The sequence below is a fragment of the Chiroxiphia lanceolata genome, chromosome 21 (assembly GCF_009829145.1).
Source record: "Chiroxiphia lanceolata isolate bChiLan1 chromosome 21, bChiLan1.pri, whole genome shotgun sequence".
Classification (NCBI taxonomy): domain Eukaryota; kingdom Metazoa; phylum Chordata; class Aves; order Passeriformes; family Pipridae; genus Chiroxiphia; species Chiroxiphia lanceolata.
This window is the reverse complement of record NC_045657.1, coordinates 2,447,767-2,470,644: the sequence shown is the minus strand read 5'-3', so window position 1 is coordinate 2,470,644 and position 22,878 is coordinate 2,447,767. Positions and strand designations below refer to the sequence as shown.

The 22,878-nt window shown below is 48.6% G+C and overlaps 1 protein-coding gene across 1 annotated transcript in view; it reads left to right on the top strand.

The window, feature by feature from the left end:
• NACC2 (NACC family member 2) overlaps nucleotides 1-22,878 on the top strand; it is a 52,979-nt gene that overhangs the window by 4,042 nt on the left and 26,059 nt on the right. The window lies entirely within an intron of this gene.

Sequence of the window (22,878 nt, the reverse complement as noted above, 5' to 3'; positions counted from 1 at the left end):
TGGCAGGAATTGCTGCTCCTGCCTCAGCAGCCACAAACTACCCTCCCCTAACAAACCAGCCTCTGTGGGCTGAATAAATTGATACACTTCTCACCAAAAGATTGATTTTATTTAAAAAAAACCCCCAACCTTCTAAGTGATTATGAACTATACATTTAAGCATAAGTAACTTGACAGGTTTGTTGGGGGCTTTTTTTCCCTCAATGCAACAATTCTCTGTAAAACACTCTTAAAAATGTTTTAGGGTTTGTTTTTTTTTTTTTTTTGCTGAGAGTATTTGTGCGTTCTTCGTGTTCTCCTCCCAGTTTAAGGTTTTTAGAAGCCGGAAAAAATTGGGAAAGGGGGAGAGAGAGCAGAGGAACGTGGGGAGTCTGCTGACTTCTGGCGCACCAGCGCCGTGCCCGAGCCCTGCCAGTTTTGCTGCAGAGCCCAGTGCCAGGAGCGAAGGGCAGCGGAGCGTGAGGGGAGGGAGGTGACTCCATCACAGTGACCATATATAGTCACTGGGATGAGATTAAACACTTCACCTCCCGGTGTCATCCCCGCGGCCGTAAAGCCAATATCAGGATCTATTAATCATTCGTTAAAACAGCAGAAGAGAATTCCTGCTCTCCTCGTTTGTAGCAGTCAGGGCTCTTCTGGGTGTATCGATTGGGGGAGAGGAGCCAGATGTTTTTCATCCCTGGGTGTCTGGGGTGGGGGGGGGGCGAGTTTCAGCAGCACAGTGGCATGTGCAGAGAATTGCAAGTTAAGTGGGGGTGGAGGTTGTGCTTCCTCGGGCTCGTGGGCTCGGTGGCAGAGCCGTGGTGGGCCCTGTGTTCGGGTGCCAGCGCTGGCTCCGCTCCACACGCCCGTTCCTGTCGTGGTATCCACTGGGGAAGCATATGGCAGCCTTGGAGATATATATTTATATATATTGTGTGGGGGGACATGTTTTACAAGCCAGTTCTCCCTGTCATAGGACAAACATTTACGCTCCGATTATACGAAGCATTGGGAAAACGGGGATTGGGTTTGGAGGGAGCATCGTTCCCTGCAGGGGTGTTCTGGGAGGTGCTGTTTTGGTGATGACATGGCAGAGGAGTGGCAGTGTTTCGGTGCTCAGAGCTCTGGTGGCATTGTGCTGCACAGAGGTGTAAGGTGCAGGTGTATAAATAAAGGGTTGGTGTTTCAAGGTGTGCCATGCAGAAGGCAGTGCCCAAAGGAGATGGGGAGCGAGGATTTATACACTTGAAGGTGGTTAAAATGACTTGGTTTCCAAGGGAAGAGGCCTGGATAGCACTGGTGGGAGACTTCCAGTGGGATAGGATGCGCCTGGCTGACCTGGAGCACCGTGGATCCCTCCTGGGAGAGGTGCTTCTCTTGGGTGCAAAGCTCATGGCTGAGATCCTGTGGGAATGAAATTCCCACAAACGGGGTAACCCCTCTCCATAGATGCCCCTTCACTGGAAACCTGTCTGTGCACTGCACCAGCTGCAGCGACCCTAAAGGACTAAACCCGAGCAGGATTTGGTGGTTGTGTTGTGGTTGGAATCACATTCCCACTGCAGATGTAAAGTTGATGATTTGCTAATGGTCATATGGAGGGTCTGTATCCCTCTGACCGGATCTTGTCCCTTCTAACAAATTCTGATGGACTGTGAGGGAAAACACTGTGCTTTTTGGATCAGCCCTGGAGCTGCAGCCCAGCCCCACGGGCAGGTGCCGGCGGCTGCATCACTCCCTCTTTTCTACAAACAAAACTTGTCTGAAACTTCATTTGTCTGCTCTGCAATTATCCTCTCCTTCTGCGCCTCCCTCCGTTTATCCGTGCTCACGCCATCAATACATGCCCATGCTTAATGAAACATTATTGCTTAGGTTTAATCGTCTTCTAATTAAGTAAAATAAAATTTTGCGCGGCGGTGGCGGCAGCGTCTCTCCCATCTGTGGACTCTGCTGTGGTTCCACCTGAGCCCACGGTGGTGCTGTACAGGGGTGATGGACAGCGGCAGCCACCTCCTCTGAATCTGCTGCTCCTCTGTATCATCCTGGTTAAATTAGATTAGTTTCCAGGTTTAGAGCACCCTTTTTTGGGACAAATTGAAGCATTTGGTAATGCTGCTGGGGTTATTGCCTCAGCACGACCCTGCTGAAAGACACCTGGGGAAGACAAAAAGGGGGCATGCAAGTGTAGCACTGAATTTTTGACTCTTGTCTGAGCACGGTTTCTACTCTTAATGCATCATTAACATGGTTTTCTGCATTGCATTCAGTTCCCATTACAGCTCTCAGTTCCGTCTGTTAATTTTGGTATGTTGATATTTTTGTTGTCAGCAGTTTTTTTCTTTTTTGAAGCATATAAAACCATTAGTGTGAAAGAAGATTAAAAAGATACATTACAATTAAAATGTTAATGAAATCGGCATCATACAACTTTTGAAACCATTTAGGCATTAATCTTTCTTGGTCTCATGTCCATTAACTCGGGCGATTCTTATTCCACACTGACCCCTGCTGAGAGAGTCGTGCTATAATTGGATTTTTAAGAACTGGGGGGAAGAAAAGGAGGGCAAGAGAAAAGCCTTGGGAAAAAAGTGGAAGTTGGGAAGGTTGCCTTAGCTTTCTGCATGGTGTCCATGGAAATGAATCTGATATAAACCAGCCCCACGGTTCCGTCGCTCCCGAGTCCTGTGTTCTCCCCACCGGGCAAGTCTTGCCTGGGAAGCTGGGAATGCTGGTGTTGGAGGCTGGGGCAGAGCTCTGGGAAGTGCTGGGCTCCTTGGCAGCTGGCTGTCACCGTGACCTTGGGCAGGACACGAGCACCAGGCTCCGCTTTGGTTGATCCCAGTGTAACGTGAGCAGGGCCGGAGCCGGATGGTGCGAAGCCTTTTTAAGGCTCTCGGAGGAAGGGAATGGGAGAACAGCAAATAATCGTTTGCTGTTATGGCTTCAGCTTTCCCCCGTTCCTCCAGAATAGTATTTCTACATTTTATCTGTTTTGGGTTGGTTTTTTTTTTTTTTTAAGTAGCTCTTTTTCAGCTTACACAATATTTGGGTGAGGGCCAGCCCCCCCTCCCCAGGCGAAAGAGGAGGATTGACTAATTCCCAGGCTGTGTAGTGAATCCAACAACGGGACTTCTTGACTCATCAGACAGCTCCCAGGATCCGTGCCACAGCTCCAGCAAGGCCATGGGCTGTGCTTGGCTGCTCCAAGGCTCCAGCCCATCCAGAACACTCTGTGCTGGTCAGTCTGAGGCTTAGACTCACTCCTGGGCACCTTCTCCAGAGCTTTGCCTCTGCTGTCCAAGAACTTCACATCTCCTGCACCTCCTGTGGGATGCTGGATAAATTGGGAAGGGCAGGTCCTTTAGTGAAGAACACAACTGTCCTTCCCAGCATGGGGACGGGGTTTGGAGTTGTTGGGAGGGTGGGTGTGCTGCTGTCCGGGCAGGGATGCGCCTCGGGAGTGGATGAGCTGGAAGTTGAAGGATGAGAACATCCCGCTGAGGGAGGAGTGGAGTACCAGCCCAGCTCATGTTTATGCTGCAAGCATGAATTTTTATTTATTTATTTTTTTTTTTATAAAGAAAAAAAACCAAAGAGCACTGTGGAAGCTGGAGAGCTGTCGTCTCCCAGCCGCTCCGCTCTCCTCCCCGCTCGCTCTGCCATCGCTCCGTGTATTACCACGCAGGCAGGGGAGCAGGGAGGGATGCTGGTGGGCTGACTGGGAAGCCCACTGGAGCTGAAACATCTGCAGGGCTCGGGAGAACACGCTGGCAGTCTTTGGGGGCTGGGTTCATGCCTTGTGAAGTGAGCCATGAAGCACAGAGCGTGCTGCTGGCACCGCATCACAGGGACGCGGGTGTTGGACGGCCGGGGAGATGGAAGTGCTTTCTTGGAGCCATGGAATAGCTCTTTGCATACACCAGAGCCTGGGGTTTAATTGTTTTATTCCCTTTTTATGTGGGTAAAAAAATAATTTATAGTGTTGTTGTTTTGTGTCAAGGCATCACATGGATTTATAACCTGAGAGAATTTGGGGTGAGGATCCAGAATCTTCAAATAATGGCAGGAGTGGGGGAGACCCTGCCCTGAGTGTGACCCATCCATGTCCCAGCTCATGCAGTTGGATGAACTGGGGATGTGTTTTGGCACAGGGGAGTGGTTTGTGCCTTTGGGTGAAACCAGCAGTGTTTATGCCACTCAAGTTAAACTGCCTTTGGGAAGGGAAAGGAAACCAACCCACCAGAGCAACAATATCTCTGTGTGTTTGACCTGTCTCTGCCTTCCCATGCTACAGTCCCACGGGGATCCTGTACAAGGAGAGAATTCCTGGGAGCAGGAAGGCTGACAGGCTCCTGAGGGTTACCTGGAGGTCTGGTCCAGAAGCCCTCAGAGGTGCAGGCAGGTGATGACCACCAGGATGGAGGTGGGAGCTCTGGTGGGTGTCACACTCTCCTTTTCCTGCGTGAGCTCCCCCTGCTCTTCCATCTCTCTGGGTGGTGGCAGTCATGCAGGCAGGGAACAAAGGAACTACTGTCTGGAATTCCTGGCTTATTTTATTGATGTGCAGTGGCAGTTGTAGGCCAAGGGAGAGGGAGCAAGAAAAAGCAACCCTAGACATTCCCAGTGCATGTTTGTGGCCCGACACACAGGTGGGATTTCTAGCAAGGTGCATTTCTGTGCTGCAGACCGAGCACACCAGAATCAATATCTGAGTAGTCCAATAAAATCTGTGGGAATTTCATTCCAACTCATTGCAAGCAATCTAATAACTGGTTTTTCAGGCAGCTGTTAGGTTGTTTGGTTTTCTGAGGGTTTTGTTTTTTGGTGGTGTTTGTCCCTGTGCGACTGTAAAAATGTAGATTGAGCCCAATGTGCTTGTAGTGCTTTGGTCTGGCAGTGTGAGCACTGAGCCCAAGGCTGGTTTGCTGTGGGGTCAGGCAGTGAGGGCTGGAGAACCTGTGCCACCAGCTCAAGGGATCTGACTCTGGGTGGTTTTCAGATCTACTGATGGTGGCAGTGCTTCTGCTTCCAGATTGCAGCACTTTTATATCCTTACGTGGTGGTGTTAGGATTTCTACTCCCATGTCCTTGAAGGTTCATGAACCAGTTTGGGGGGGAACCTGAAATGCCCCATCCTGTTCTGCTCCCCAGCTAGGACCAGCCTGGAGAGGAGCACAGGATTGGCTGCATCTTGAGTATCCATCCCTCTTCCTGGGCTGTCCAACAGTCCCAGCTCAAGACCCTTCCCAGGCTTGGGAAAGCACCTGGGCATTCCCTTGGGAGTCTGTGGCCACAGCAGAGCAGCTGGACGTACCTGAGCCTTGTGGTATCTTCATGAGTATTTCTACAATCAAGTTTAGGAAGTTTCCTCATTTACCTCCCCTTTAAGATCCCAGACTGGCTGTTGCCTTGTTTGTGAGTGCCTTAGGAGAGGTGTATCCTGCAGTACTTGCTGACTGATCTGGATTTGGCACAAGAAATGATGCAGAAGGGAGGATTTAACTTCTTGCAGTGGGACTTGGAAGGGGTGGAGAAACCAAGTGAACCTGAAGCCTGAGCATGTCTGGTCCAGGCCATCACCCCACCACAAAGCTTAATTTTTTTTTTTACTTGACCACCATCAAAATACAGAGGACCACTCCATGTACGTGTGTCCACGGGTGATGTCCACAGTGCATCGTGTTGATTTTCAAGCGATTTTAAACAGCAAAAATATTCCAGTGGCCTTTACTGCTCTCTTGTAAGGTTCTATAAAGTGAAAGTCATGATTTGTATGTTCTTTTTCCACCTGGAAAGGGAAATGCAGCCCTTGGACCTTCAAACTGGTATTTCCCCCCCAGAATTCTTCAGGCACTTTCTGTGCAGTTCAATTGCAACATATTTACAAAGCAACACAAGTCAATGCCAAGTGCCAGCCCAGCCGTGCTCCTGCAGCCTCCCTTGGCCGTGCATCACGGATAAGTGCTGTTGGAATGGTTTGGGTGTCCCACAGTCTGTCCCCTCCCCAGCCTCCAGCCTGCTCCTGGCCTCCTGTGTGCCTCAGGAATGTCATGTAAAGCGTGATGTGCAGCATTAGCAACAGAAGTATTTGGTTCAGGCGGTTCCCGAGGCGGTTCCCACACCCTCGTGATCTCCGGAGCGCACGTGCCGACGGCTGCCGGTGTTCGCTGGCACTTCAGAGAAGGTTTCCCTCTTGGCATCCAGGTGATGGTGGATTTGGAGCTTAGGAATTGAGTCTGGTGGTACCGGTGTGGATGGATGTGTCAGTCTGGGGGAAGGAAGGGAGAGATTCGCTGGCAAACCCGTTGGAGGGAGGCTGGAGTGAGGTGTGGAACTGCTGGACGCTCGTTAAAAGGTACGGAAAGGAGAGGATGGGATGGGGTGGAGGATTGTTGGAGGATTAACCTTCTTCCAGGTGGGGTGTTCTGGGACCTGACAACACACTGCCACACTGTCTGCCAGGGTGGGGATGGAGGGTTTGTACCCACAGTGCCAGAGCATCTGTTGGCACAGTTGCTGTGTGGAGACCCTGCAGAAACATCTGAGCGTGTTCGTGGGCTAATGACACTGTGACAGCCAAGCCACCAAGGGATGAGTGTCTGCAGAAATGCTCCCTGAAATGCTTTGTAGCTGGTCTGTGGTCTGAGAACTTTCCCTGTTGTTCTCCTGCCTGTTGCTGGATGTGGTTGGACAAACTCTGCAAGTTCCTAAAACTTGTTGACGAGGGGAATGATCCCTGTGGTGGTTTCACACCAAGGACAGCAGTTGAGCTGACATCTGAGAGGCTGTTTTCTCCTTGCCCTGACTGCACAGATCTGATATTTGAATTTTAGTCTTCGTTTTGTAGGTGGGAGAAGAACCACCCACCCTCCAGGCTGAATGATGCCCTGTTGTGTGTGTCACAGGCGTGGGTAGCACTGGCTGGACTATACGTACTTTCTGCATGTGGTCCATGGGCAGAGGCTGCGGGCACTGGCTCTCTCTGGGGCACATCCTGGTGTTGGCACTGCAAGGCAATGCTCTTGGGAGCACAGCCTACACCGTGGATCCTGCTTCACGCTTCCCTCCAAACCTGAGGCAATGGATTGATCTGAGAGTTTCTTCGCCTCTCGTACGACTCCTGTATTTTATCGCCTCGTGCGAGGGCTGTCCCTGGAACCTCTCCCTTGTAGTTCAGGGAAGGTTAACTCAGGTTTAAACCACTTGGTTGTGGTTGTTTAGTCTTAGTGACATATTAAGTATTTAATATCCAAGTGCATTAGCTTCCCACCCACATCCCCCGCTGCAGATGGGTTGAGGGAAATCGTTGGTGCCCACATCTATTAGGATGTTGCCCGGCATACTTGTATAAATGGCTTCCTCCTGGACCTCTGCTTTTATGTTTAGTTCCTGACCTAATTAGCCATGAACGATGGTGTTGGTGGAGATCTTGTGGCTGCATCAGACACGGAGATTTCGGGAAGATCGCTGCCTGCCCCAGGGGACACCTCTCACGGTGGGATGTGGCAGCGGCGTCACAGCCGTGATCCCCAGTGGCTCTGCAGCCAACTGGGCCAAAGCAGTAATAACCCAGCCAAACCAGTGTCCCCAGTCCCTGGTGGCAGGTAGGCCATGCCCTGGTGCTGCCACCTCCCCTCGGTGCTGGTGTGAGCAGAGAACCCGCCTTAATTGCTGCGGTGCATCTGATTGTGTTACAGCTTAATTTTCAGGTCCTTGCTTAACTCGTGCAGTACATCAGAGGCTCTTGTGAAATGTAATGTGCTGGAGCAGCAGCACAGGAAAAAGCTCTGCCTTCTGTGAAGCCAGACTGTTGCAGTGTAATTTGTTTTGTAAGATTTTGAAAGGCAGTGTTGCAATCTGTAACAGTAGAATAGTGGGAAGATGGTCAGGTGGTTCTTGGGACTTCAACAGACAGATTTCATGTCTGTGTGTTTTTGCAACACCTTTCTATAAAGGGAAACATAATTTAAAATATGATTACTTAGTGTTGTAACAGTCTTCTCAAACGTTTTTGCATTATGCAGAGATCATTATCAGAGGCTGATATTAACTTGCAAAGAATATTATGCAAATCATTCTCCTGTTCTTCTAAAAAGAAATTTCCTTCATAATGCAAAGCGTGACAAAAAAAATTGTGCAGAGGCTTTTGGCAAAATTACATTCAGAAGATGTAACAGTTTTTCTGCTTACTAGCACAATCCGTTTCTGCCTTTCCACTGGATTTGCTCAACTCAAGCTGATAAAGGCTGAATTTTAAAATGAGGGCTGGGGTTGGGGGGAGTGTATTGTACCTCATGGGTTCAGGAATAGACAGGGAGGTGTTTTGTGCTTAGATCAGTGTTTCAGATCCGTCCTGACACTGATTACGGGCTCTGATGGTTCTCAGCTGTTCCTCACTCTGGAATTATTTGGTGGTGTTTCGTATTCCGTGGGTTTGGGGTGCACAGCATCACCCTCACCCTGAGCAGTGCCCTGGGGGTACCAGGCCGAGATCCACCTTACAGGTCAGACTGCCCAGATGTGCAATATTACCCATTTATGGCTCTGTTCAGCCTCTGTGTCGCTGGTACCAGTGAGACCATCCTGAATGAGGGGCACTGTGAGTGATGGGAGGCTGGACCACGAACACCAGTGGTGGGATGGGTGGTCCTGCCCTGAGGCCTCCCAGCCTTCCAGAATCCCAGAATCACTGAAGTTGGAAAAGACCTCTAAGATCGAGTCCACCCTGTACCCCATCCCCACCTTGTCCCCCAGCCCAGAGCACTGAGTGCCATGTCCAGTCCTTCCTTGGACAGGAATGACTCTCCTCCCCAGGGAGGGGACTCCACCACCTCCCTGGGCAGCCCCTTCCAATGCCTGACCACCCTTTCTAGCAAGAAATTCCTCCTGATGTCCAACCTGAACTTCTCCTGGCACAGCACGAGGCCGTTTCCTCTTATCCTGGTGTTACCTGGGAGAAGAGGCCGATCCCACCTCTCTACAACATCCTTTCAGGTGAAGCAAGAAGGTCTTACCTGAGCTTCCCTTTCTCCAGCCTTGGCATCTTCCTTGCATTTCTCCAAGCATCAGCATGTTCCTGGAGGTAATCCTGGCCTGGCTGAAGTCATTGAGGATTTTACCACTGACTTCATCCCTCCTCCATATATTTTTTGTGTGTGCTGCAAACGGGTTGTATCAGTTCAGAGCTGCCCCATTTCTCACACAGAAACCAGACTCTCCTAAAATCGAGCGGGTTGTTTTAGAGGTTTTGGCTGTTCTGCTGTTGTTATGGATTGATTGACAAAAATAGACCCTAATAAATATTGTAAATGACTAAAATATTTGCAGGCTGTGCATTGCAGTCAGATTTGGAAAGGCTCATTTGCTGTAGAACCCCGTTTTCCAGGCACTTAACACCAATTTATAAAAATGTTCCATTTGTCCTGAATTTTTTTAAGGCATTTCTCAATACAAATTTGATTGAGAAAAGTCAGTAATATTCAGACATGTAGATTGAATTACAGCATTATAAAATGGCAGGCAGAGTTCTGCCTAAGATGGGAAGTTTTCAGGCTCCTTTTCTTGTGTCTGGTTAGATAACTCAATATTTAAAAATCAACCCAAATTAGATAAATAAGCTGGAAGTTGTAGTTAGCATTCGTCAAGCAACTTAGGCTGGATGTTCCAGCACTGAGTGACTCCACCTCTAGCTGCAGGGTTTCCCTGTTATGAACGGGTGAATACTAATCCTTGTTTATTCCCTGCTGCAGAGAAGTGGATTTATCCGGAGTTTTCTGCCTTGAAAAGGAGCCCTCGGTGCGAGCGGGGTTGGGTGTGATGTACCCCGTGAGTTCCACCCTTCACACCTTCTACCAACACCAAATACCTTTTCTGGGTGACACAAGGGAACTTTTTAACACCCCGAAAGTGGCCCCGGGGTGTGGTTGGGGTGTGATAATCAGAGCAGTTGAGGCATTCCATGAGTTGGCTCTGCCCTGTGCTTCCCTGGGCATCTCCCGGGGTCAACCTCACTCCCCAAGGGAGCTGCTGCTTGAGCGTGGAACCCATGGATGAATTACTGGGAAAGGGTGACTTTTTATTTTCTTTTCAAAGATTGTGTGGAAGGATGAATCAAAGCAGGGAGGTGTTTTATTCTAAACAGGGTGGCGGAAAGGAATCTTTTCATCTCCTGGGTTTCTTTGTTTCTGGAATGTTTGGTAGCGCAGACTTGCTGGTGGAGCAGTGATAGACACATTTGTGCAGATCTCCTTCTGGTGCCCCCTTGAAAAGGGTGATGCTGCCAAATACAAATATTTAGCTGTAAACTTTTGTGGGTTTTTTTCTCCCAAGGATGCCTTCTTTTGACTGTGTTTCTTGGGGTTTTATGGTATTTCTTAGAAGAGCATTTGCAGTGCTGATTATCAAGGCCAGGCTGGACAGGGCTTGGAGCAACCTGGGCTAGTGGAAGGTGTCCCTGCCCATGGCAGGGAGTGGAGAACAAGCTGAGCTTTAAGGTCCCTTCCAACCCAAACCATTCTGGGATTCTGTGATTCCCTTTGTTTTCCCCCTTTTCCCAGTTAACCTCATTTCAGACTGTTCATATCCACAGTGGCTTTTATTCTTTACTGCTCTACAGGTTTTCTATTCCTACCTGCCTCACTATAACCATGTTCTCACCATCAGTCATTAATAAAACCAGAGCAGAGGCCAGCGTGATCTGCTGCTGCTTCTGTGTCTGCTGGAGGGAAACTCTTCCCAACAGAGAGAAAATTACAGCTGGTTATGGAAATTATGGGGAAGGGAAAAAAGTAGGATTCACACCTGGTTTAATTTGTGGGTTTATGTCTTGGATATAAGTTATACCAATGCATAGCACAGGTTATTTTAATGTGAATTATGGGCTTGCCCTTCTCTGAGTGTGATGCCACCTCATGATGTGGGAGCAGATACTATAACCTTGAAGAATCTTGTAGGACATAAAAGTTTTAATTAAAAATCTGGCTTGGTCGAGGGTATTTTGGTTTAGTATGAATGTCTTCATTTCTTTTGAAAAACAAGAATTAAATGAAACCCTCAGTATTCCTCCTTTTTTTTTTTTTTCCCTTTTTTTGATTTCCGCATATTTATTCTTGAAGCCGGAGCATTAGAAAATAATTGAGTAAAACAAAATCCACAAGGCTTCAAATTACCTCTAGCTTAATGTTTTATTTAAGAGGTTTGCTAACTGACATCCTTTATAATGAATTAGGTCACGCGGCTCTAAAGAGTGTTGTCGGGGGTTTTTTTTTTTTTTTCTTTTTTACATTTAAATTTGAGGCTGCTTCCCTTGAAACTTGGGCTCTGCTGCCGGAGCCGGGCGCGGCTGCGACTCCCCGGCTCGGGGAATCTCGCTCTAATTATTCTCAATCACACTTGTGCAAATGAATATATCCATGTTTGGAGGATCGAAGTGGTGTTGTCATGGCAATCTCCTGTTAAGGTCATGAGAAACTCATGGATATTGTTCACCACCTCTCCCGGGAGGCTTCTTTCCCTACCTCCGTGGAACTGTGGGGTTTGCAGGGGTTGGGGAATAAGTTTAAAGCGCGGTTTTGGAGTGATTCGGTTGAAAGGGTTTGCTGTCTCCTGCTGGGGTTCAGAGGAAGGGGGTGGTGGGCTCGTGGCTCGCTGGTCATCCTTCTCTGGGCACCAGATCCCAACCAGATCCCGTGGACCAGGCTTGCTCTGGAAGGTGAAATCCTTATAAATCTCCGGGGCAGCAGAAGGGACCTGTTTGATTGGTGCTGGTTGATGGGGCTCAGTGTTCTGGGATGGGATTTGACTTGGGTTAGTTTTGCTTACACCTACTTAAAAAAACAAACAAAAAACCGTAAAAACAACTACAAAAAACTCAAAACAACAACAACAAAATGAAAACAACAACAAAAAAACCCCAAACAAACAAAACCAATTCTGTTTTCTTTCAGACCAGGTCTGGTGAGCGACCTGGTCTAGCAGAAGAAGGTGTCCCTGCCCACGGCAGGAGGTTGGGATGAGATGAGCTTTAAGATCCCTTCCGACCCAAACCATTCCATGATTCTGTGATTCTTAACTGCAGGGGTGGTGGTAGCTGGAGCTGTAGCAATAGGAAGATGTCCCTGTCCCCCAGCATGGCTGGGACTGTCACCCTGAGCCCATCCCTTCCCTCGGTGTCCGTAGGAGAGCCTGGTGGTGCTGGAGGCAGGAGGGTGCTGAGTGCTGCAGTCACTGCAGAGGAATGTGGGCAGGGACACGCATGCCCTGCTGGGACAGAGCTCTCCTCTCCTAAAAGAGATGGTGGCAGAGCCACAGCTGGTTTTATTTGGGTTCTGGAAGGTAAGGAAGTGATAACAAAGTGCAGTGAGGGGTTTGCAGCTGCAAATGGGAGTCTTTGCGAACTTGGAGTTGTGAAATCTTAAATTAGCTTTAATTCTGATTTAAAGGGGGAAAAAAGTGTAACAGCAATCTGAACAGTTAGTTCATTTTATTTAATAACTTGTATGGAGACATTTTGCATGTTTGGATGCAGCAGCAACACCGATGGCTTTACAGATGTCTGGTGTGGTAGGACAAAGAAATTCACTGAAATTGGAGTTCACTGAAATAGGAATTCACTAATATTGGCATTTAGCAAGTCTTGGTTGAGGTGATCCATGTAGTCATGGGTTTATGGTTCTATATTTCTGAAGGGTTTTTTTGTTTTTAAAAAGGACCCAGATGCCACAAAGAAAGCATAACCAAAAACAAATGGTTTTGATAGAGAGCCATCACAGCATTTTGATTTGCAACTGAATTCGTGTTAAATCAACCTAATCCCAGGTATACATACATATGTGTATATTTATACATACCCAAAGATACACAGATATACACACACCCCCCCATCTTCCTGTGAGCCTTTAGACAGCTCTGGCACCTCCCTGGGCAATTTTTTTGTATGCAGGTTGCTTGGTTTGAAAGACCTGACGTTTTTTAATGATTGATATCAATACTCTACGGAAAGGTATGAGATCCATGTTGAAAATTAAAAGAAAATCTTAAACTTTATTGGCTGTGGAAGAGAGGTGACTGTGCCTGCAGGGTGCTGGCTGAGCCTGTTATGTGTGTTATCAGCACTTAATTGCTTCTGGTTGCCGTGGCTTTCAAGGTGTTGAGCCTCAGTGATCTCGTCCTCTCACACCCAACATGTCCTCACCCATCAGGGGAAGAAAACAGGTTTTCACGGGTTTTTGCACCTGGCAGGTTTTCAGACAGGTTCTCCCGTCCCTGCAAGGCCCAGCTCAGAGCTCCTGCCCTGTCTGGCTTTGCCCCTGCCCATGGAGTGTCCTGGCATGGGGAGTGTCCTGGCATGGGGAGTGTCCTGGCATGGGGAGTGTCCTGGCATGGGGAGGGTCCTGCACGGGGCAGGGGACACCCCAGGCCGTCACCGCTGCCCTGACACTTGTCTGGGTCCATTTTGACCTGACTTTCTTTAGAACCTGACAAACATGTTGGATTAAAGGGTTTTAAACTGGAATTTTAGGTAATCAGAGAAGGATTTCCATGTTTCCAGTGTAGCGATCAGTTGGGTTTAAAAACCCGACAGAACACGAAGCAAGTGGGAAATTATAATTAAAGGACTATTTACATTTAAAGAATTATCTTGAGTAATTCTTTCTCTGCTTTCTGCAGAGGAGATGGAGCAGAGTTTGGGCTGGTTTTCTCAGTTGACCTTCTGGCACATGGGATTTCTCAATGACTCTCTACTTCCAGGTCTCCAGGACTTGCCAAAATAACCTCTAAATAGAGATATTCTGACCTATTTGGGCTTGTCCACCCAACACCTGGAGAAGTGGCCAGTGAGCTGCTGCCCTGTGCCAGGGGCTCTGTGTCTGATGAGGTTTAAAAAAGGCACGGAGGAGCCTTTAATGCTGGAAAAGCCATGAACTGCAGCTTCTGCAGTATTTAACGGGGCTCCAAAACCCCCTGATTATCCCTCCCATTGGCTTTTGTCGATCTAACGTGTTCCTTTCAGCTTTGGTGACAATAAAATGTGAGTAAGCAGAAAACTCAAATTTCTGAACGATGGCTCGTGGCGATTTCCTAATTTCCTGAGCGAGCAGAGGCTTCTTGGTGCTTCGTTCCTGTGCCAGAAAGACTATTTGCTCATACAAAGTTCTTCATTGTAATAGGAAAAAAATCAATTTGATTACTTTCATGTCAGCATGCATGTCTAATGGCTTAGAAGTTATTGCAGCCATAAAATATACAGTATCATTTCTCTCTCACTCTGAAATTTGACAGGATTAATATAGTCAGCATGAAATCTTAGTCATAAAGTCGACCATAAGTGATGGTAAAATTAGCTGCTGAAATCGTCTGCTTATGGAAAGCATCTTCTGTTTTTCCTTCTGGGAAAAAATATCAAGGGGCTGCTGTGTGGATGAGAACAGAGCGTTTGCTCTGATGCAGAGATGGCCATTTCATCTCCTGCTGTTCTCATGAGGGACATCTGTGGTGTCCCCAACAGCCTGGGCTGTGGTTTGACGACCCGTTCGTCGCCGGTGGGGCAGTGGAGGTGCTGGTGGGGCTGAGCTTTGTGTCCAGCACAGCAGTGATGGGGGATTGGAGCTCTCCTGGAAGTCATTCCCTGTGTGAGCTAAAGTGAAGTTCATGGCAGGGCCTGAAAATATTCCCCACCAGAGGCTGGACTTCGAGTTAGAACCTGGGGTTTGTGGTGTCCCCATTGCCAGTGTGTGTTCTCCAGCAGTGGGTGATGTTTGATTCATCTCGTGATGCCTTGATTTATCTCAAGCAGAACAGGCCTTGGCATGGTTGAAAAGCTGTTTCTTTCCATGGTGCAGTGCTCCAGTGAGTTTGGAGGGAGGTGAGACCCAGGTGAGGTGGTCTTCACCCATGGGTTTTAGTGGGTGCAACCCACCACCTTCTTGATCACCTGCTGTCCTCCTTGCACAGTCCCCTTGGGAAATGGGCTGGTCACCTTCACTAAGGGCAGAAACACCCTGTAGGAGCCACCTTGCTCTGAGCTGAGATTGAGAAACCTCTGCTTGAAAGCTGAGTCTCCTCCTGCTGAGTGACTGCGCTGGGAGCCAGCGGGGCTGGAAGAGCAGATGGCCAGAACAGCCACTCCTTCCTGCTCACCCACCTCCAAACCTGCCCTTGGAAGTGCAGATGAAGGGCTGGGGTTAGGCAGGCATGTGATCCTTCACCAGCCCAGCCTTTGAACTCCTTGTTAATGGTTTTGTTTCATGACATCTTGTTTCGGCTGCGTTGGGTAAGGTGCCCATAGCAGCTTTTTCTGCTTATGAAGCTCATTCCAGAAAGAATTAGGGAGCTTGGTGCTGCTATCTTTAACATCTACTGTAAAATTAGACCAAGGGAAGACACCATCTTGCATCTGGGCATTAACTGGTAACCCGTTCCATAGGTCCCACAACAGGGTTTTGTTGCCAGTCCTTGACCCGCTTGGCTTTGCGAGGGGAAATTTCTCCTTCCCCTTGAGCAAAGACACGCAGGGTTTTGCTTCTCCAGGGGATCTCGGGGGTCCCTCACGTTGTATCTGGATGCTCCCACCTCTGCTGGAAGCTGTCCTGCTGGTTTCACTCGTTCTGCCTGCCTTGGCAGCCCAGTGTGAAAAGTTAATATCTGGTCATTGGTTTTGGCTGCATCTCCAAGGCAACTTCATTCATAGGCAGCTCCCGGTTCATACCGATCCGGACATGCCTAGATGACTAACTCCCTTCTCCTGTTACATCCCAGAAGAGCTGTTAACTCCTTCAGCCCAGGTAGGTGTGATACAGCAGGGAATGGGCAGCCAGGGAGGGTGGATGCCATAAACAACCAGCAAATCCGACCTGCTCCATCCTTTCTGCTTTGGTTTCTTTCCCAGCGCTTTGTTCGACCCGGAGAGCAAAGAGCTCGTCGCTGTTTAGGATCCTTCTCAGTGCTGAAAGGTCTCAGACTAAGTTTGTTTCTCCTGGAATTATTATGCTTCGTTATCCTTTGGTTTGGGCAGAACGTTGCCTTTGGGATCTACACTTACTGCAAAATTTTGTTGGGAAAAAAGAAAAAGGAACTTGGCCGCGCGCTGGCAGCACGCCCTGAGTTGCAGCAAAAGTTTAATTCTGCATTTCATGCAAACCAAGGGAGGATTTTCCTCCAAGGGGCAGGTGATGAGGTGAGACCACCACATTCCCAAGGTGTGTTCAGGGTCCGTGAGCCCCGAGGTGGAGCTGTAACAGGTTAAATGTGGGGACACCCCAGTCCCTCGGGGATGCGCCTATTCCTGTATGAGTTTGTCAGATACAGATTTCCAACCCTCAGGGACTCCTTTGATTCTCACCGAAAGATGTAGGAAGGAGGAAAATGAGCCAAACTCTGGGGTTTTTGCTGTTTTTTCTCTCACAGCAGTGCTGAGAGGAGATGTTGCAGTAAATGAGGATTTGTCCTTAAAATCCACAGCGCTCGCTGGGATGGGTCCTGGAGCTCCAGTCCCCAGGAAAGCATCCAGCTCCAGGAAGGAGTGGGACTGGGAGAGGGCCAGAACAGGTCTGCTTCACACCAGCATCAAGCAAAGTTTGACTTGAACTTGCTGAGCATCGCAGAATCATGGAGTGCTTTGGGCTGGAAGGGACCTTAAAGCTCATCTCATTCCAACACCTCTGTCGTGGGCAGGGAACCTTCCACTTGACCAGGTTGCTGGGATGTGATGCTGCCCTGTCCCTTCATGTGTTTGAATAGACATGGTCCATGTCATGGTGCTGCTTTGGAGGTCCTGGAGGTGATTTGGCAGGAGCATAGGCACAGGGAGGAGAAGCACACTGGGTTTTAGTGGTCACATCCGTGCCCTCTGTGCAGCCTAAGTGGGGCATCTCAGCAGGAATCAAGGGTCAAGATCCCCCTGGGGATCACTGAGATGTACAAACCTGAAACCCTGTTAATTTTTTAATGCATTTTGGGAGATCTGTTACGCTGAAACATCAGGCAGAGGATTAAACATGCCAGGAATATGAACCTGCCGTGAGTCGGGATCGTGCCTGTGCTGTGGGATGAGGCTGTGGCTGTGGTGGTGCCTGTGGAAGAGTTAATTAGACATGGGAGAGATTATCCCAAGGACCAAGGGGTGCAGCTTGGTTGGAGAGCATCTCCCAAAAACCTACTGCCTGGCCAACCTCCCTCCTTCAGGTGCTGCTTTCCCTTCCTGGAGAGGAAAACCTTCTGTCGGACTCTGTAGCTGCTCTAACTCTTAAATTTTAATAATAGATTACCATTAGTATCAGCCTTATATAATGCACAGCTCATTATTGCTTACTCAGAATAATTTCACAGCCTCCTTATAGAACCTTGGAACTTTATTTGCTGAGTATAAAATATGCAGAAATGCATGAATAGCTTTAAGACTTGGTACCCTAAACTAATACAGTGTGCTGCCTTTTTTTTTTTCCCTGCACCATGATTGAAGTCAAATTAACATATTTACCTTCAGTGCTCCCAGGAGTAGCGTTAAAAAATTCAAGAGGTGATTCAGAATAGTCTCCGATTTACTGTGTTTAAAGCTGGATTTCATTTCTCAGTAAAACCAAGCAAACACTTGACTCCCTTTCAGCTTTCCAGCCTCTTTCCCCCCCGTGCAGGTCCTTGGACTCAGCAACAGATGGGAGCAGTGTTATTACCGCTGCGTTCCCAAAAGGAAGCTTTTTATTTTATTTTATTGGTTTTTCAGGATGGGGGAGAAAGCAGGGGCAGAGAAAAAGGGAGGAAATGAGTTATAACTAATGGCCCAGAAGTGTAGCTGCTGTTTTAATATGGAATAAGGAAAAGCATGGAGGGTGGTTTCTGTCTTTGTGCCTGCAGGCTCTGGCTCACTGTGTGATGTTGGGTATTATGTTATCCTGCTCTGCCTCAGTTTATCTCTCTGTCATAAGTGTTTCCTTGGACAAGTCATGGAGCTTAATTTTTGCTCTATGTTGAGTTCTTCCCAGGAAGAAATGCCATGTAAATGTGAGGTAGGAAATGGAAATGTTTTGCTTTATTGCCCAGGGGTTTATTCTTACCAGTGATACCCAGGCACTGTCCTGCCTGTGCCGTGATTTATCCCTGCAGCTGCAGGGCAGTTCCTTTAGCTCCAAGGATTTCAGACCCCACAGCAGTTGGGTTCAGGGATGTAAATCCTGCACCACACCCCCCAGGATGAACTTGGGCCCTGTCACTTTTCCTGATCCAGTAATGAATGTTCCAGGGAGAGGGTCTGTGTGAGGACCTTTTGCTCAGCTGGGGCCACTCGGTACCCTCTGAGTGGTACAAATTCTCTTCACCACGGATCAGAGATATTGCAGTGGGGGTTTTTCCATGCCTGCTGCTAGATTAGGAAGTTATTTCAGCAGATGTTGTTTCCTAAGAAAATGGGTTAATGCTTGGTGGTTAGAATGGTGTGGCAAAAAAGCCTATTTGTGTGAGGTTTTGGCTAATTGCCTCGCAAGAGTTACGGAGCGTTGCAGCAAATTTCCTGGATTTCGCAATCGTGATGGTTCTGGTTTAACTGGCCAGAAGGATTTGCAAAAATGCACAAAGAAATGGAAAAATAGAGGCAAAGCACTTGCTGTCTTGCTGCAAAAAAAAGCTGAAGGGCCTTGTGGCTGGGGTGAAAAGTCTCCGGGTTTAAGCGAGTGAGTGAGACTCGGGGTTGAATAGTTTTCAGGGGTTTGCAGAATTCCAGAACAGTTTGGGTTGGAAGGGACCTTAAAGATCACGCAGTTCCACCCCTTGCCATGGGCAGGGACATATTCCACTAGACTAGGTTGCTCCAAGTCCCATCCAACCTGGCCTTGAACACTTTTAGGGATGGGGCAGGACTGCTCCCCACCACTGCCTTGGCTCGTGGGACCAGTCCCGCTGGCACTGATGGAGCTGGGAGCTGCTCCGAGCTGGGAGGGCAGGGAGGAGTTTCCATCTGCACTCAGGGAAGGCAGCAGTTCAGTAAAATGGGCCAGTGCACAGGAAAATGCAAATCAAGTGTTGTTATTTCCAAGAGAATCACTGTGAAAAGACTTTGCTGTGTCGATGAACCGGTGGGGCTGGAAAGGAACCTGGGGCTCTCTCCTTTGCTGTGCAGCTTCGTGATGCTGCAGGGAAAGGTGACCATCCTTCAGCCACTCCTGCCATTCCTGTGCCACGGAGAAAACCCATTTTTGGGCGAGAATTCCCAAAGCCACGTGTGGGCACAGCCCCGGGTCGGGGGCCAGCACTGCTTCCCCCGCTGCTGCTTAAATCACTAATTAGATTCCATCTGAGCAGCAGCATAAACCAGGAATAAATGGACTTGGCTTCCTAAACTTAGCACTTAAATATTTTCCCAGGCTGGAAAAAAAAAACCCACAACATTTGCTTTCCATGCAAAACATACGAATCTTGGAAAAGTTCCCGAAGTTGCGTGTTTAACTTTTCAGTTCCATGCGTTTGTGGGATAGGAGTGGTTATTCCCCTGCATAATTATTTTTCTTTTTAGGAAGCTGAAATGTTTGTGAGGAGGACATTTTAAGTGAGTGGTGGGGATGAAGAAGAGTGAAGGGAGGGTCAGGTTGGATGGTGATGGCTTTGCTGTCGCTGTTGGAAAGGAAGCACCTTCCCCTCATCCCCTCCCCACCAGGATTAACCACAAATGCTGCTTTTACCGTTGTGTTTCAGGGCTGTTTCTGCTTGTCTGATGAGTTGTAGTGAAACATGTGTCTGGTTGTTGGTTTCTTTTTAATCCTACCACAGTACAAGAGCTGTTACTGGAGTTTATTTAAAGTCTTTGCATAGTTAAGATTGTGGCTGCTATATAAAATACAGGCTCGCCCCTCCTTCCCAAAGCCCCGCTGCAGCTGGATGCTCCTTTATTTCCTGCACTCCCTCTCCCCTGTGCTCACCCCATGAGAGACCCCACTGTAACTGTTTAAATGCAGAGATACAGGACATAGATTTATTTTGATATAAAGTCACTGTTTCTCATAGAATCCCCCAGGAGATGCTGTGGAGGCCCGTCACTGTGGGTGACATGATGCACAACCTGCACTGGCATCATCCTGCCCTGTCCTGGGGGTGCAGGTGGGCAGCACCCTCAGCCCCGCTGTGGCACTGGGATGCAGTCAGGAATGGGGTTGGAGATGAAGAAGCAGGTCTGTGGTGACTGTCCTGCCTGGAACAGGGCAGGTTTTGGCACGAGGGCAGCTGAGATGAGTTTTGTGGGTCCTTATTTGATGCACTGTCAAAACAAGATTATCAGGGTTTCTCAGGGCTGAGATATGGTGGGAGTGGAGTGCACCAAGCAGGAATTTCCCCAGGCTGGTGGTGTGCTCAAGGAGGAGGCTTCCCAGCACACTGACCCTTCATGAACACCATAAAAACACACTTTGAAAGAAGCTGGAAAATAAAATCTCCTCTAGGGAGAAAAAAACAAACCCAATACCCATCCTCAGCTTCTCCCCACAGCACTTTGTGCCTTGCTGTCATTGCAGCCCCTATTCCAGAGCTGGAGATGTTGAATTTATTTGTGTTCTCCTAACACCTTTCTGTTTCATAACAGTAATCACTCCTGGGTTTGGCCGGGAGGCAGCGGAGCCGCCGTGCTCCCTGTAATCCAGGAGTGAATCAAAGCAACTTTTTACAAAACAAGATTCTCTTCTCGCTGTTGCAAAAGAGCTTTGGGGAAATCTGGTTTTTGTGGTTAAGGATCTTACTCTGATGCACAAGGAAAATTATGTGTAGCTTTTATTTGGCCCAAAGGATTCTTACAACATTATCCGTATTTCCTTTAATTTGTGGGATTTCTAGTAAATGGGCTTAAAAATAGGTCTGGGCAGGGTGCCAGGGTACATAAGAAGAGCAGAAAAGCTTTGCAGGCTGCGAGCAGCTCGCTTTCACTTCTCCCTCGGCGCGGGCAGGGGGCACGGAGCGGTTGCTCACCTTTTGGGGTTAAAATTTAATGACGTCTCTGGAATTCTTTGGAAGTTGATATTGCAGAAAAGATCTTTTTAACTCTTTCTCAGAGCTGATGCTGTGTCGTTTTTGAGCTGGACACAGGTTCTGGGAAGGGGCAGGACGAGCTGTAGCACCAGGGGAGGACGAGGACAGGGCTGGGAAACCCTCACCCGCTCAGCGATGGAATTTGGGAACCCCGGAATGCCAATGTACATGTAGGAGCAGAACATGATGTTTATAAACATGGTTTTTTTATTTCTTTCCACTTTTCACTCTCAGAAGTCTCTTTAAGCCTTTTGTTAAACAGGAGGAATCTCATAAGGGAGCGGTGATGGCTCGGAGCGGCTGCAAGTGCCTGGCTCTCTTCCGTGATATTTAACTCCCTTTTCAAAATCAGTCTCAGTTCAAGTGACTCAAAAATGCATTTTTCCCCAGGGACAGCCACCCATAAAAGCCTTTCATTAAGACCTGGTGGGTTTATACAGCTGGAGTCCCAGTGGGAAGGGGAAGGTAAGTGGGAAAGGATCCGACCGTGCCGTATGGGATCCAGCCTGCCTTGCTCCACCTTCCTCTGCTGGGCCAGGGGGCCTCGTGGCTTCCCAAAAGTTGTGGGGTTTGTCCTACTCCTGTAAAATTCAGTTCATTTGATTTTAATTAAATCTTTGGGCCCAAATCTGTAAAAGTTTGGTTTGAGTCCTGTGGATGCTGCGCCTCTGTGTTGTGAGCGGCTTCTTGGGAGAGGATGAGGAGGAGCAGGGAGATGGATGTAGAAGAGGAGCAGAGAGAGGGATGAAGACTGGGGAGGTTTTGAGCTTCCTGGGAACAACAGAAGTGTGTAGGATCAGTGTCTAGGAGTGGGGAGCTCTTGAACTAAAAACATGCATTTTCATGTATTGGTGGTGATGAGAGTCCATAAAATCCAGAGGATTTTGTGGTGCCTGATGCAGAAGCAAGTGGTCCGAGGGAAATTATTTATGCTGTTGGCAGTAATGTACTAATAACTCTTTTTATCCAAGGGAATTGAGGAGCTTCACAGGCATAAAGTCTTCTGATACCTCTGTGAATTGGGGGAAGTTGGCTCAACTTGGCTGTACAGGTGAGGACACCAGACCTTGTGCCTGTTTCTGCCCTGGAAACAACCTGGCTTCTCAGCTGGTGCCACACTTTTCCCTAAAAGTGGATAAATTGAGAGTTGTTGTGGAAACCAATCCTGCAGGATCGTGGTGGCTGGGGACTAAAGTCCCACGAGCCATTCCCGACACCACGCAGTTCTCCAGGATCCTTTTGGGGGAGGCAGGTGAATTTGCTGGAGCTCCTAAATTAAGGGATAACATTTGGGATGTATCTGGAGAGCACACAGCTCCCTGATGCCAAGGCCTTTCCATGGCAGAGCATCATCAGCAGCTGAATGGGATCTTGAGCCTTTTCCATGGGACTGATGCCGGGGGATGCCATGGAAGCACCGCAGGGCAGCTCCCAGCCCCGAGGAGAAAACAGAGCAGAGCAAAGCACCCTGTGCTGCCTCAGAAATCATCTGTTCCCTCTGACCATGCCAGCACCCCAAAACACCTCTTTTCCCATTAAGCCTTGGGATGGAGCAGCTCCCAACCCTGGAGCTGCTCTCCCTCCCAAAGCCCCGACCTCCAGCCAACCCAACACAGGGGCACAAGTTCACGTTCGAGCTGATTCTTCAAATTTGCCTCCTTAGCCAGGGATCAGCTTTCCCGGCCCCGCCGCAGGGAAAGGCTCCTGTTGTTTCTCCAAAGACCAAGGTTAAATGAGTGGCTGCAGCCCAGTTTGGTGGGAAAGGCAGGTTTCTAGGGCTGGTTTTGGGGAGATGAGCTGAAATTCCCGGGAGGTCACGACCAGAGTGCACCAAGGTCCATCCACCAGGGTTGGGGCTGGGATGTGTCATCTCCCCTCTTAAAACAGTGT